Here is a 16,153-nt window from a genome sequence, read left to right as displayed (position 1 = left end):
TATTAAAATGTAATTCTGATGAGATTATTTCTACATAATCATCAAATCCACCATTTAATCAACCTGTTGTTTGTTATTTAAGATTAATTAAAAGGCAGATGACTGCATGCCCAGTTTATTGAGTGTATGACAAGTCAGCTCCTCAACTGCTTTAAAGCACTGAATAAACTCTTTTTCTTGAAAATTAACAGTTTAAAATCTTTAATCTATCCTTCCTTCCAGAAACACTCACTGAACATATACTAAGTGTGAGGCCCTGATCCAGGTGCTAGAAATAGAGCTGTTTATAAGACAAATCCTTGTTATCCTTGAGCTTATATTATAATTAGAGGAGTCAATAAATACAGAAATATGCAAATCAATATCAGATATTGAAAAGAGTTATTAAGAAAGTACAGATACTAGAATAAAGCAAGAGAGTAATGGCGTACAAGGAGCTGATATCTTAGGTGTGGTGCCCAGGTCAGCTAGTTCTCTTTGAGTGCTGTTTGAGCAAGACCTAACTGAGGGAGGGAGACATGCAAGTAACTCAGGGCAGAGAGATTACGTGTATAAGGACCCTAAGGAAAGGATCCAGTGCTCAGAAAACTGCAAGATATCTATTGAGGATTGAGGAGGCCTGAGAGTGGTAGGAGATGGGGTTGGATCATGTAAGGCTTTATAGACTATGTAGGAAGTAAAACAATCTGATTTTTGTTTTAAATCATCTCTATGACTGTTAGCTATCTATCGTGTTGAGACTATTTTGTTAGGAGAGCGGGTCTGCAGAGTGAAGTGGAGGGACTCCAACAATTATTATTAATGTATTAATTTTTGCCTAGCCTCTATTTTGCTAGCAACTTTTATTCGGTGACTTCAAATAAAATAAATTCTCTGCAAGAAATTTAAACTTCATTGCATCAAACTAATTCTATGATTTAGTTGGGGGAACCACTAAGCATTGGGAATAAAAGTACAGAACACACTTAAGCAACTTCCAGTTAGATAGGGAAGACTGGCAAATAAACAAAATGATTAATAGATTGGGACGCTATGGTATGACAGAAGGACCCCCTAAACCAGGCCTTAAAAAAGTGGGAGGGTCTGACAAGGCTTATTGAAAGATAACTTTTAAGTTAAAAATTGGTGGAGAGAAAAACATGTACAAAGACTGGAGGCAAAGTTGTAGGGGGAGTGTCTTAAATTCAGGAAAGGAAGTCAGCATGGCTGAGACAAAGGGCAGAGACGTTTTGGTTTGTGTGTTTGCTCATTGGGATTTGGAGTCTAGAGGTAGAGTTAGGGAGGTTGGGGAAGATAAGGAGCAAAGATAAGCATAGGTCAGTGAGAGAGACATGAAGAAAGAATTACTGATACCTGTTCAACATTCGGGCAATGCCATCAGGCAGGTTACTATGAAAAATGACTGAACAGAGTAAGATGAAAAAGATACTGAGTCCTCAAAAACCCACCATCACTCTCCGTGCCTACCAGTGAAGTATGTTCAGTCCATCCTGAAGGAGGAGGGTGAACACATAAGAGAAATCATGGGGCAAATCAATGACATCCAAAATCATATGAACTTTCCAAGAACAGATTCACAGCTGAAGTTAACACAAGTGAAGGCTTAAAGTTATATTGTATTCATTAAACAAACAGGTAGCATTATTTAATTTATAAAGAAGCATTTTGGACGAACTGTAGTGTGGCTCATCATTTTTTACACTTATTTTATAATTATTGAATAAATGTTTTTATTTTAAAGAAAAGTACCTTGTAGTCTTACTAATGATTTTGGATATCATCTGTGGAGCAATGGAAAGCCCTGAGGGGCTTTAAACAAATAGATGGATCATATTCGTATTTCAGAGACATTTTTGCTATCTTTATCACTGCAGTATTGAGAATCACTCAGAGCAATTCAAGATTGGGTGTAAAGAGCCCACGCAAAGGTTAGATATAGGCTCAGTAGTAATATACACACTGAAGAGATATTTAAAAGCCATTATTGAATGGAACTGAATGGTTAGGGGTAGAGTCAAGAGGAACTGAGGACAACACTCAGTTTCTGGCATTAATTTAGGTTCTACCAATTTAGACTCTGAAAATTTCATCAGGAGCCAGACTTAAATTGACTTTTGATAGGTTTTTAAAAATATTTCTCAATGCAAATTAATCATGCCAACAAAATGGGGCAGAGAAATTTTAAAAAGAAGTGCTACTTACATGCAAAAAACTGTTATAGGTATATACTTTAATAATAAACCTAATGAAAGAACCCATTAATGTAGCTTTTATATGCTTATTGGGATTAACACAATTACACTGAAATGGTAATTTAAATTGTTTATACATTTACATCTGCCTTGTATATTTTTCTGGGTTAGTAAGGCCTCACTGTATGTTTCATTATATTATCATTCATGAAAGTACATGTGCAGATACTATTATCTAGATAAGGGGTATTGGTGACTGCAAATTGGGTAGATTTAGCAGGTTATTCTTAAATAGGTATTGATTAATGAGCAACAAGAAATTACCACTAGATATTCAGTTCTTATGTGAGTTAGCATTGTTTAGCGGACCTATTCAAAACTGGCCTATTGACTTTATATCTAGAGAGATATGAACGTATAGTATTAAAGACTGATTTTTTTAAATAGATGAATTTTCATAATCTAAGTCATGGTGTACCATACGTACAAATTAGTTAGATTGGCCCCCATGGGGTCATGATAAGAATTACATGAATTAATATAATTTCAATTATTAAAGGATTGAAATTCTAAAGGCCTAATAAAATACTACACTGTTGTAAACATTGGAATGGTGATTTTCACTCTTATTATTGTTATTTCAGACATTCAGATATGACTTTTTTTTTCTGTCCTTTGCCCTTGTCAGGCTTACATTTGAAATTTGAAAGAGTAAGAAAATTTAGTCTTTCAGTTGCCTATCATTAAATAGTTCTCTAAAGAAATAATATCCCGAGGAAAATAGATCCATCAAATCTTGCACTGAAAGGAATCAAAGGCAACATTCTCTTACTTCATGACTTTTCCTTGATAAACCCATGTTTGGAATAATGAGTATTTGTTTAATGGTGTTTAACTTACTTAAATTATCTCCGCATAAAAATTTAATAAACTTCTCTTTGTAAGTTTCAATAAACCTTTTTTAAGAAAATATAGAGCCCAGAATATCTTAACAATTCATTGATATTGTTCATTTTTATCTTATGCAAACTGTAGGACCAGTTACAGCAATAATTCCAGATTCTTTTAGATAAACATCAGATTCTAATTACTGTAAACTGAAACACATCTAAGAAAACAATGTGTTTAATTTATGAAATTAAAAAAAACCCCTACATCTGTTCTTGTGAGACACATCATCGCTTTGACGTCAGTGACCTAACCACATGCACTATTTTTTCTTGAATTAAAAAAACAATAAAGCACCCTGACGGTAGGTTTTATGATCTTCAAAGTCCTAGCCATTCCCAGGAAACAGTTCTATCATTTTTTAAATACTACAAGTGTGTTATTCACAAGGAAAAAAGATGAATGATTATTAAGTGAGTAGCCATTATCAAACAATTCTTTTTGGTTTATACAGCCTATTACACTGTGTTATAAAACTAAAGCATGAAAACCCTGTGTACTTTTAAAATGAATACATTAAGTTGTGAAAATTTCAACTGGTTTGCTATTTAGAGAATCATCACACAACAATGTTACAATAAAACAATATGTAATATATCCAAAAAAACAAAACCCACTAATTTGAAAAGATACATGCACCCCCATGTTCATAGCAGCATTATTTACAATAGCCAAGACATGGAAGCAACCTAAATGCCCATCAACATATGAATGAATAAAGAATATGTGATATACACACACACACACACACACACACACACACACAACGAAATGCTACACAGCCATTAAAAAAAAAAATGAAATTTTGCTATTTGCAGCAATATGGATGGACCTGGAGGGCATTATGCTAAGTGAAATAAGTTAGACAGAGAAAGACAAATAGTATATGATATCAATTATATGTGAAAAATAAAAAATGCAACAAACTAGTGAATAAAACAAAAAAGAAATAGACTCACAGATATAGAAAACAAACTAGTGGTTACCAGTGGAGAGAGGGAAGTGGGGGAGGGGCAATAGAGGGGTAAGGAAAGAAAAGGGTTATTATGGGGTTATATGAAATCATTTGTGTGAAACTTTTGCAAATTGTTAAGCACTATAGAATTTAAAGAATCTGTCATTCAATAAGAAAAACAATATGTAACATATTTTTATATCTTGTAGGATAAAGCAGATAGACAAAATACTGAGTTTCTTCAGAAGGATTAATGCGTGAATTGATTATAAAAATGAGTATTCTGTTTTCCTTTGAAACAATTCAAAGATCATCTCAATTCATGGTGAGTCTGATCTTCCCATTGGTCAGACAAAACAGCTGTAGACACTGCTGACTCTCTTATTTCTCCACATTCTTTATCCAATCCATAAGTAGATACTGCTGGTTTTACTTTCAAAATATATTGAGACTTTGACTACCTCTCATTACCTCCACAGCTATCACTTTGATCCAAGCCACCATCATCTCTAGCCTAAATTACTTCATGATTATTGCAACTATCTCTACCACACCTGCCCCTACAGTCTGTTCACAGCACAGCAGAGTGATCCTGTTACATAATTTATCTTTTGCATTTGAACCTCTAATAGCGTCCCATTTTACAGAGTAAAACCCAAAGTCCCTACAACAAACTTTAAGTTCAACCAACCTGTTCTCTTTTCCACTTCATTTCCTACAGCTCTTCCCCTTGCATATTCCACTTTAGCAAAATTTGCCTCTTTGCTACTCCTCAAGCAAGGAAGATGGTCACACTCTTGCCTCAAGGCCTTGGTGTTTCTCTTACCTCAGTACAGAGCACTCTTTCCCAACATATTCATATTGCTTGCTGCCTCTTAAAATATTTTTGTAAACCTTACCTTCTCACAGCTCTGTCAGACCTTCCATGTTGGCCGGCGTCCTGGCAGAAATGAGGTGGTGCCTCAATTTCAAGAGATCATTAGGGATTATTTGCAAAGGCTGTGAAGTCTCATGGAAACTACAAAAGGATGGTGAAGCTTCCAAAAATTAGCAACAGCTGGAAGCCATTACCATCCCTAGCGTGAAAGCACCAGGGAGAGAAACTCTTACCTGAAAGTAGAAAGAGCTGTAATATTGAGGAAAGTTACCTGACAGAAGTTTGTAGCTGTAAATAGTGGAACAAGGGTGCTAACAAACTGTACTTCATCAAGGGAATTAATACCCTGATCCTTCTCTCTCTTTTCATCCTATGATTAACTGGTGGGACCTTACATTTGCTGTGTTTGAATAAAGGCCAAAGAGTGAGGAAGTCTGGGATATATACACTGTAGAGGAAAGCCTCTGAGAGCACAGAGTGGGGGTAAAGAAAGTCAGAGAATAGATCTCGTGGGTAAAATGGCAAATAATCACAGGTGTTCATCCTTCCCCACTCCCAGAATCCACTTAAGAAAAAAAATAATAGCGGTACAGACATAATGTTTTACATGCCACAAAACTGACATTTTAAAGGTCAATTCCCATCAACAAAGATAAGTAGAAGTAAAGGGCTTGCACCTGGAAAAATCAGCCATCTGTGCTCACTGCCATACCTCAGGTCTATGTCATCTCTTCTCTCTGTTGTATTATAGTCCAGAGGAACCACAATCATCTTGCTGATCCATTACAAGGACATCATACCAGGCTATTACAGTGTATCTAATGTGCTTGCTCATTCTGTACGTCACATCCAGCAAACAAAACTCTTCCACCTTTCCAGGTGCAGGTCAACTGCTTCTACTTCTCTTTGTTGATGGGAATTGAAAAGAAAGTCATGTCTTATCAATGGCTGTATATCAGGTATCAAGAACTGATTTGCCACGATCATATCAAGAAGAGCAGCTGGGATTATCATCCTTAAGAAAATCCAGTCATTATTCAAGACACATTTGGTTTCCCAATGGCTAAAGAGACAAGTTAAACAGGGTTGTGAGAGGAATTACAAACCCTGCGTTTTTCAAGACCTTAATGATAGTGTTAATCTCTGTAATTCTCCTATAGATGCAATGTTGCCTTGAATGTACTATTTTGGGTGGAGAGCAACATTTATAGAGGTTTCCACTAGAATTTTTCTATCATAATAACACTTACTCCATGGTCAGGTAATTAATGTGGGGAGTTTGGCCAGTTGCTAAGCAGTATATCCATTCTTACTGAGCATGCTCGGACTGGGTAAATAACCACAGGATGGCTCACTGGTCTCACTGTGAGACAGATTCAGACCAAGACTCCTTCTATCATTGTACTTCGATTAACCTCCACTCTAAGCTGTGGATATCAGTGGCATTTTGGATTTCTAGGGATTAGCCTCAGTGAAGAGCCTCTGGGTAGGTCTAATAACCTTCTGAAAAGTCTGTGTATTTTCATCTCTGGTATAGAGTTCTACCACCTTCTCCCTCCATTTGGAGAAGACTGAGAGAAAGATTCATGATATAACTTGTGGCCACATTGCAGCGGCCTTTTTCGAATACTTACGGTGAGTCGTCTTTAATGGTTTAGGCCTGCTTCTGGCACGTTTGACCAGGAGTTTCTTATTAAAATTAAACTCAAAGATCTCAGTTCCAATCTATCGTCTCCCATCATTATCTATAGAAGATCGTCATCCCAGAGCTTTCACTAAAGCTTTGGAAAAGAGCATATCTTCTGGCCCTTCTGGGAAGATAGGATGTAGCTGAGCAATTTGCACAAGTGGATCCACTCTGACATTCCTCAGGCCTTCACACTCCTTCCTTTGGCATGCCAGAAAGTATTGTCATTTCAACCTCATTGATAGTATTTCACCACTGAGTTCAGTTTTCACTTGGTTCATGAACCAAGCCACTGTGAACTCTGCTCCCAAGTGCTTGAGCTAACATGCTAAATTCATCCCAGCTTCCCTAAGTTCAGCTAAAATCAATCTTATATTTTATCCTCTTTTTTCTCCTACTCTTGTAAATAATTCCCACTTATGTTGCCTAAACTCTTGACTATGCAACTAGGTAAGATCCTTTGTTTGAGCTGCCTCATCCTTGGAGATTTTTCACTTTTATATCTTGCCTATGCTGAGATATAAATCTCCTTTCCATGGGCCTGGAAATGAGGGGAACTGGTGTGAGTGACAACAAAGAGAATCTGTAACGCTTTGTAATTAGTAAAGTTATTGAAAGGTTTTTATAGAAGGGGAAGCTTGTTTCTCAGGGGATAGAGTGGAGGAAGAATGAGTTTTCTCTTCCAGGGAATGTTGAGAAAAATTGGAACGTTCAAGGCTTTCTATCTTGTCTGCAGCTGCCCAAATGTCTCTATACCATATCTCAGGGACTATTCCTACTAAGCCTATATCTTTCTCTCAGGAGGAGAGACTGAAAGTGTTGCATATTTAATTGGAATTGAAATTTTATAATGCTAGCAATCGGGCCTTGGGCTGAATCCTTAGCCATGTCTTTCCTGTGACTAAATAAGATAATTCTTTTATATTTCCGGAAAGCCAATTGATTTTCCACCCATGATTTGAGTTCTGAATTCAGGGCTTTCAGTGTATCTCTCTTTTTCACGCTTTTAAGTTATTGAGAAACGACTAGGTCATCCCACAGTTTTTATAATCATCATCATCATCACCATAGTGACTAAAGGCTTCTCTACTGCAAGATTTGCAAATGCCTTATCCTCCACCAGCTTTCCTTCCCATGCCACCACCAGTGATAATATAAGTAATCCTAATACCAATGCAAGACACAAATTGTGTCCCATTTTACTCCAACAAAAGGTTTCTTAGTTTGCGTTCTTTCAAATACATGAGCAATAGTTCTAAATCTAATGTAGAAGGTCTATTTTGGGGTGCTGAAATTTGCTAAAAATTAAAGTATCAGAAATTGGCCAGGCAGGAAACAGTACACTCAAAACAGTATTTCAACAGTTCAGTGGAGGAACAATTTAAGTAGGTGTAAACAGAGTGAAGAGAAGCAATAGGGGATGGCATGGCACCCAGAAAGATTCATTGATGAGAAACCCTTAAAACACTTAGGATTGACAGACAAAGGTAGGAAATTAAGAGAAACTTGAGAGCTGTTTCCATAGTATACAAGTTTCCCAACAGTATCCGTGGCTAGGCTAGTGCACCAAAGGCATGTCCCACAGTGGGTAGTTGGGAGAAATAAATAATCAGACTTCTCTCACTTCAAATGAGAATTTACTGACTGGTAACCTCCTTTGCCCAAATTCAACTAGAATCCAGAGGACAAGAGAGCCCGGATGATGCAGTCATAGAGATCATTTTCCTGGGGCACAGTACAGGAAAGTACTGTGAATTGTGAAGAATAGATCTGAGTAAGAAAAATGGGATATAACTAGCACCCCTCTCTGGCCTCTGACCTCCCTATTAAAATCTGCAACACTCCCTCCCCTGGCATTGCCTCTGTAGGCTTCCCTGCTTAATTTTTCTCCATAGCACATATCATCTTTAATAAAGTATATAGTTTACTCACTTGTTTTGCTTATTATCTGTCTCTTCTATTAGACTGAGAACTTCATGAAGTAGGAATTTCCCTGTTTTACTCTATTCCCAGTGCCTAGAATAGTGCTTGGTACATAACAGGCATTCCATAAATATTTGTTGAATGAAACTCTATTTCAGGCACAACCTCAATTGTTCAAGTTTAAGCACTCAAAAATTGTCCAAGGGCTAAAGGAAGGCCCTGCACATATACTCTGCTGTAATTACAATGACCACTTTACAACCTAATATTAGATGAAAAATGTTCTCACAATATATTAAAACAATTTACAACAATTATATGTCCATTTTTTGGACTCTGATGTTTTAAGACTTATTAAAAGGCTAGTGCTTTAAGATTTTTAAAAAGCTGATGACCATACAGAACAACCTAAATTAGCAGGTCAGATGGTAAAGAATTGAACATACTGCTTCCCCCTTTTATTTTGCTATTATCCATCATCCCATGGCTATTGTGTAGTCTTAGACACAGTAAGGAAGCAAAAAGCAAAAAATACCCTTACATTTGATTGTTTACACAACTTGTTGGTGTGTATTGTGTCACACACTCTACATAAAAAAGGGCCATAGGAGGATGGCGGAGGAGTAGGACGTGGAGATCGCCTTCCTCCCCAAAAATACATCAGAAATACATCTACATGTGGAACATCTCCTACAGAACACCTACTGAATGCTGGCAGAAGACCTCAGACTTCCCAAAAGGCAAGAAACCCCCACGTACCTGGGTAGGGCAAAAGAAAAAAGGATAAACAGAGACAAAAGAATAGGGACGGCACCTGCACCTCTGGCAGGGAGCTGTGAAGGAGGAAAGGTCTCCACACACTAGGAAGCCCCTTCGCGGGTGGACACTGAGGGTGGCGGAGGGGGGAAGCTTCGGAGCCACAGAAGAGAGCGCAGCAACAGGGGTGCGGAGGGCAAAGCGGAGAGATTCCCACACAGAGGATCAGTGCCGACCAGCACTCAGCAGCCCGAGAGGCTTGTCTGCTCCCCCGCCGGGGTGGGCGGGGCTGGGAGCTGAGGCTTGGGGCTTCCGTCGGATCGCAGGGAGAGGACTGGGGTTGGCGGCGTGAACACAGCCTGAAGGGGGCTAGTGAGCCACAGCTAGCCGGGAGGGAGTCCGGGAAAAAGTCTGGACCTGCCTAAGAGGCAACAGACCATTGTTTTGGGATGCGTGAGGAGAGCGGATTCAGAGCACCGCCTAAATGAGCTCCAGAGACCGGCACGAGCCGCAGCTATCAGCACAGATACCAGAGATGGGCATCAAACGCTAAGGCTACTGCTGCAGCCACCAAGAGGCCTGTGTGCCAGCACAGGTCACCATCCACACCGCCCCTCCCGGAAGCCTGTGCAGCCCGCCACGGCCAGGCTCCCGTGATCCAGGGACAGCTGCTCTGGGAGAACACATGGCGCGCCTCAGGCTGCTGCAACGTCACGCCGGCCTCTGCTGCCACAGGCTTACCCTGCATTCTGTATCCCTCCCTTCCCACGGCCTGAGTGAGCCAGAGCCCCCTAATTAGCCGCTCCTTTAACCCCCTCCTGTCTGGGTGAAGAACAGATGCCAGAGGGCAACCTACATGCAGAGGTGGGGTCAAACCCAAAGCTGAACCCCAGGAGCTGTGAGAACAAAGAAGAGAAAGGGAAATCTCTCCCAGCAGCCTCAGGAGCAGCGGATTAAATCTCCACAATCAACTTGATGTACTCTGCATCTGTGGAATACCTGAATACACAATGAATCATCCCAAAATTTAGGCAGTGGACTTTGGGAGCAACTGTAGACTTGGGGTTTGCTCTATGCAACTGACTAGTTTCTGATTTATGTGTTTATCTTAACTTACTTTTTAGCACTTGTTATCATTGGTGGATTTGTTTTTTGGTTTGATTGTTCTTTTTTTTTAATTATTTTTAAAATTTTTTTATTTTAATAATATTAAAAAATTTTTTTTATTTTAATAACTTTATTTTATTATTTTTTTCTTTCTTTTTTTCCTCCCTTTTCTTCTGAGCTGACAGGGTCTTGGTTCTCGGGCCGGGTGTCAGACCTGAGCCTCTGAGGTGGGAGAGCCAAGTTCAGGACACTGGACCAGCAGAGACCTCCCAGCCCTACATAATATCAGCTGGGGAGAGCTCTCCCAGAGATCTCTGTCTCAATGCTAAAACCCAGCTCCACTCAACGGCCAGCAAGCTCCAGTGCTGGACACCCCATGCCAAACAACTAGCAAGACAGGAACAAAACCCCACCCATTAGCAGAGAGGCTGCCTAAAATCATAAGAAGTTCACAGACACCCCAAAACACAACACCAGACATGGTCCTGCCTACCATAAAGACAAGATCCAGCCTCATCCACCAGAACACAGGCACCAGTCCCCTCCACCAGGAAGCTTACACAACTCAGTGACCCAACCTTACAAGCTAGGGGCAGACACCAAAAACAACGGGAAGTATGAACCTGCAGCCTGTAAAAAGGAGACCCCAAACACAGTAAGTTAAGCAAAATGAGAAGACAGAGAAATATGCAGCAGATGAAGGAGCAAGGTAAAAACCCACCAGACCAAACAAATGAAGAGGAAATAGGCAGTCTACCTGAAAAAGAATTCAGAGTAATGACAGTAAAGATGATCCAAAAGCTTGGAAATAGAATGGAGAGAATACAAGAAATGTTTAACAAGACCTAGAAGAACTAAAGAGCAATCAAACAATGATAAACAACACAATAAATGAAATTAAAAATTCTCTAGAAGGAATCAGTTGTGGAATAACTGAGGCAGAAGAACGGATAAGTGACCTGGAAGATAAAATAGTGGAAATAACTACCACAGAGCAGAATAAAGAAAAAAGAATGAAAAGAATTGAGGACACAGAGAAATCTATGCAATATATAATATGTCCAGATTAGTTTTCATTTGGGGAAAGAAGTTCTGAAATATCCCCAAAGCAGTTTACTCATAAATTGAAAGTCCTCCAAAAATACAACTCTTGGGAAACCATGACATATGGGGTGGAAAAGAAAAGCTCCCTCAGTTTTTTGGAGAGAATAACTTTAAAAATACTTAAATAGCTGAGTTTACTTGGTGCAGTTAAGATTTAAACTTGTTGATTTTAACATTGATGTTACATCTGAGATAAACTTATGTAATGTTCTGGTAGGAAAAAAAAAAAAAGAATTGAGGACAGTCTCAGAGACCTCTGGGGCAACATTAAACACACCAACATTAGAATTATAGGGGTCCCAGAAAAAGAAGAGAAAAAGAAAGGGTCTGAGAAAATATTTGAAGAGATTATAGTTGAAAACTTACCTAATATGGGAAAGGAAATACTCAATGAAGTCCAGGAAGGGCAGAGAGTCTTATACAGGACAAATCCAAGGAGCAAAACACCAAGATACATGTTAATCAAACTATCGACAATTAAATACAAAGAAAAAAATATTGAAAGCAGCAAGGGAAAAGCAACAAATAATATTTAAGGGCATCCCCATAAGCTTAACAGCTGATCTTTCAGCAGAAACTCTGCAAGCCAGAAGAGAGTGGCAGGACATATTTAAAGTGATGAAAGGGAAAAACTTACAACCAAGATTACTCTACCCAGCAAGGTCTCATTAAGAATTGACAGAGAAATTAAAATCTTTAAGACAAGCAAAAGCTAAGAGAATTCAGCACCACCAAACCAGCTTTACAACAAATGTTAAAGGAACTTCTCTAGGCAGGAAACACAAGAGAAGGAAAAGACCTACAATAACAAACCCAAAACAATTAAGAAAATGGTAATAGGAACATACATATTGATAATTACCTTAAATGTAAGTGGATTAAATGCTCCAACCAAAAGACATAGACTGGCTGAATGGATACAAAAACAAGACCCGTATATACGCTGTCTACAAGAGACCCACTTCAGACCTAGGGACACATACAGACTGAAAGTGAGGGGATGGAAAAAGATATTCCATGCAAATGGAAATCAAAAGAAAGCTGGAGTAGCAATTCTCATATCAGACAAAATAGACTTTAAAATAAAGACTATTATAAGAGACAAAGAAGGACACTACATAATGATCAAGGGATCAATCCAAGAAGAAGATATAACAATTGTAAATATTTATGCACCCAACATAGGAGCACCTCAATACATAAGGCAAATGCTGACAGCCATAAAAGGGGAAATCAACAGTAACACAATCGTAGTAGGGGACTTTAACACCCCACTTTCACCAATGGACAGATCATCCAAATTGAAAATAAATAAGGAAGCACAAGCTTTAAATGACACATTAAACAAGAGGGGCTTAATTGATATCTATAAGACATTCCATCCAAAAACAACAGAATACACTTTCTTCTCAAGTGCTCATGGAACATTCTCCAAGATAGCTCATATCTTGGGTCACAAATCAAGCCTTGGTAAATTTAAGAAAATTGAAATCATATCAAGAATCTTTTCCAACCACAATGCTATGAGACTACATATCAATTACAGGAAAAAAACTGTAAAATATACAAACACATGGAGGCTAAGCAATACACTACTAAATAACCAAGAGATCACTGAGGAAATCAAAATATACCTAGGAACAAATGACAACAAAAACTCGATGGCCCAAAACCTATGGGATGCAGCCAAAGCAGTTCTAAGAGGGAAGTCTATAGCAATACAATCTTACCTCAAGAAACAAGAAAAATCTCAAATAAACAGCCTAACCTTACACCTAAAGCAATTAGAGAAAGAAGAACAAAAAAACTCCAAAGTTAGCAGAAGGAAAGAAATCATAAACATCAAATCAGAAATAAATGAATAAGAAATGAAGGAAATGATAACAAATATCAATAAAACTAAAAGCTGGTTCTTTGAGAAGATAAACAAATTGATAAACCATTAGCCAGACTCATCAGGAAAAAAAGGGAGAAGACTCAAATAAACAGAATTAGAAATGAAAAAGGAGAAGGATCAACTGATGCTGCAGAAATACAAAGGATCAAGAGGGATTACTACAAGCAACTATATGCCAATACAATGGACAACCTGGAAGAAATGGACAAATTCTTAGAAAAGCACAACCTTCCAAGACTGAACCAGGAAGAAACAGAAAATATAAACAGACCAATCACAAGCACTGAAATTGAGACTGCGATTACAAATCTTCCAACAAACAATAGCCCAGGACCAGATGGCTTCACAGGTGAATTCTATCAAACATTTAGAGAAGAGTTAACATCTATCCTTCTCAAACGCTTCCAAAATATAGCAGAGGGAGGAACACTCCCAAACTCATTCTATGAGGCCACCATCACCCTGATACCAAAACCAGACAAAGATGTCACAAAAAAAGAAAACTACAGGCCAATATCACTGATGAACATAGATGCAAAAATCCTCAACAAAATGCTAGCAAACAGAATCCAGCAGCACATTAGAAGGATCATATCCCATGATCAAGTGGGGTTTATCCCAGGAATGCAATGATTCTTCAATATACGCAAATCAATCAGTGTGATACACCATATTCAAAAACTGAAGGATAAATACCATGTGATAATCTCAATAGATGCAGAAAAAACTTTTGACAAAATTCAACACCGATTTATGATAAAAACTCTCTAGAAAGTAGGCATAGAGGGAACTTACCTCAACATAATAAAGGCCATATATGACAAACCCACAGCCAATATCATTCTCAGTTGTGAAAAACTGAAACCATTTCCACTAAGATCAGGAACAAGACTAGGTTGTCCACTCTCACCATTATTAATCAACATAGTTTTGGAAGTTTTAGCCACAGCAATCAGAGAAGAAAAAGAAATAAAAGGAATCCAAATCAGAAAAGAAGAAGTAAAGCTGTCACTGTTTGCAGATGACATGATACTATACATAGAGAATCCTAAAGATGCTACCCAAAAACTACTAGAGCTAATCAATGAATTTGGTAAAGTAGCAGGATACAAAATTAATGCACAGAAATCTCTTGCGTTCCTATACACTAATGATGAACAGTCTGAAAGAGAAATTAAGGAAACACTCGCATTTACTATTGCAGCAAAAAGAATGAATAAAATATGTGGGAATAAACCTACGTAAGGAGACAAAAGACCTGTATGCAGAATACTATAAGACACTGATGAAAGAAATTAAAGATGATACCAACAGATGGAGAGATATACCATGTTCTTGGATTGGAAGAATCAACATTGTGAAAATGACTATACTACCCAAAGCAATCTATAGATTCAATGCAATCTCTATCAAACTACCAATGGCATTTTTCACAGAACTAGAACAAAAAATTTCACAATTTGTATGGAAACACAAAAGACCCCAAATAGCCAAAGCAATCTTGAGAAAGAAAAACGGAGCTGGAGGAATCACGCTCCCTGACTTCAGACTATACTACAAAGCTACAGTAATCAAGACAGTATGGAACTGGCACAAAAATAGAAATATAGAGCAATGGAACAGCATAGAAAGCCCAGAGATAAACCCACGCACATATGGCCACCTTATCTTTGATAAAGGAGGCAAGAATACACAATGGAGAAAAGACAGCCTCTTCAATAAGTGGTGCTGGGAAAACCAGACAGCTACATGTAAAAGAATGAAATTAGAACACTCCGTAACACCATACACAAAAATAAATTCAAAATGGATTAAAGACCTAAATGTAAGGCCAGATACTATAAAACTCTTAGAGGAAAACAGAGGCAGAACACTCTATGACATATACCAGACCAAGATCCTTTTTGACCCCCCTCCTAGAGAAATGGAAATAAAAACAAAAATAAGCAAATGGGACCTAATGAAACTTAAAAGCTTTTGCATACCAAAGGAAACCATAAACAAGACGAAAAGACAACCCTCAGAATGGGAGAAAATATTTGCACGTGAAGCAACTGACAAAGGATTAATCTCCAAAATATACAAGCAGCTCATGCAGCTCAATATCAAAAAAACAAACAACCCAATCCACAAATGGGCAGAAGACCTACATAGACATTTCTCCAAAGAAGATATACAGATTGCCACCAAACACATGAAAGGATGCTCAACATCACTAATCATTAGAGAAATGCAAATCAAAACTACATGAGGTATCACCTCACACTGGTCACAATGGCCATCATCAAAAAATCTACAAACAGTAAATGCTTGAGAGGGTGTGGAGAAAAGGGAACCCTCTTGCACTGTTGGTGGGAATGTAAATTGATAAAGCCATTATGGAGAATAGTATGGAGGTTCCTAAAAAAACTAAAAATAGAACTATTGTATGACCTAGCACTCTCACTACTGGTCATATACCCTAATGAAAACCATAATTCAAAAAGAGTCATGTACCACAGTGTTCATTGCAGCACTATTTACAATAGCCAGAACATGGAAGCAACCTAAGTGTCCACTGACAGATGAAAGGATAAAGAAGATGTGGCACATATATACAATGGAATATTACCCAGCCATAAAAAGAAATGAAACTAAGTTATTTGTAGTGAGGTGGATGGATCTAGAGTCTGTCATACAGAGTGAAGTAAGTCAGAAAGAGAAAAAC

The sequence above is a fragment of the Balaenoptera physalus genome (genome assembly GCF_965194825.1).
Source record: "Balaenoptera physalus genome assembly, chromosome: 8".
In the NCBI taxonomy this organism is placed as follows: domain Eukaryota; kingdom Metazoa; phylum Chordata; class Mammalia; order Artiodactyla; family Balaenopteridae; genus Balaenoptera; species Balaenoptera physalus.
This window is presented reverse-complemented; position numbering follows the sequence as displayed.